The sequence below is a fragment of the Lepisosteus platostomus genome, chromosome 1 (genome assembly GCF_059453375.1).
Source record: "Lepisosteus platostomus isolate fLepPlt1 chromosome 1, fLepPlt1.hap1, whole genome shotgun sequence".
Classification (NCBI taxonomy): Eukaryota; Metazoa; Chordata; class Actinopteri; order Semionotiformes; family Lepisosteidae; genus Lepisosteus; species Lepisosteus platostomus.
Window position 1 is genome coordinate 39,184,894 of NC_142611.1, and position 733 is coordinate 39,185,626.

Sequence of the window (733 nt, forward strand, 5' to 3'; positions counted from 1 at the left end):
TAGGAGCCCAGTGCTGTTAGGCAGCAATACTAACCCACCCCTCCACTGTACCTCCCTTCCACTGTAGGGGTGCGCCACTGTACCTCCCCTCCACTTTTCATGTTTCATAAATTCAACAGAAACTGCATTACCAAGTGTTGCAAATGATATTCTGTTAGCAACTGATGCAGGGAATGCAAGAGTGCTTGTGGTCCTAGATCTTAGTGCTGCTTTTGACACAGTTGACCATTGTATTTTGTTACACAGGCTTGAGTCTGAGGTTGGCCTATGTGGAACTGCCCTTAAGTTGTTTACCTCCTATATAACTAACCGTTTTCACTATGTTCAAACATCTAATATTTGTACTGCTTCGTCACTATCACCAGTCAAATTTGGGGTACCTCAGGGATCAGTGCTCGGACCAGTACTGTTCTCGCTGTACATGTTGCCACTAGGAAGGATAATACAAAAGCATAATATTGACTTTCATTCCTATGCTGATGGCACTCAAATATATATTTAATTTACACCTAACGACAACTTGTCAATTGTCACTTTAGTTAATTGCATTAATGAAGTAAAGTCTTGGATCTGTGAAAACTTTTTGTCACTCAACTCTGATAAAACTGAGATTGTGTTGTTTGGAGGCAACAGTGCGGATAGGACTCTGAGGGGTTTAAAATTGTGTCTCAGAGATTCAGCACATAACTTATTTAACTCTTATGTTAATGCAGTATCGAAGGTGTGCTTCTTA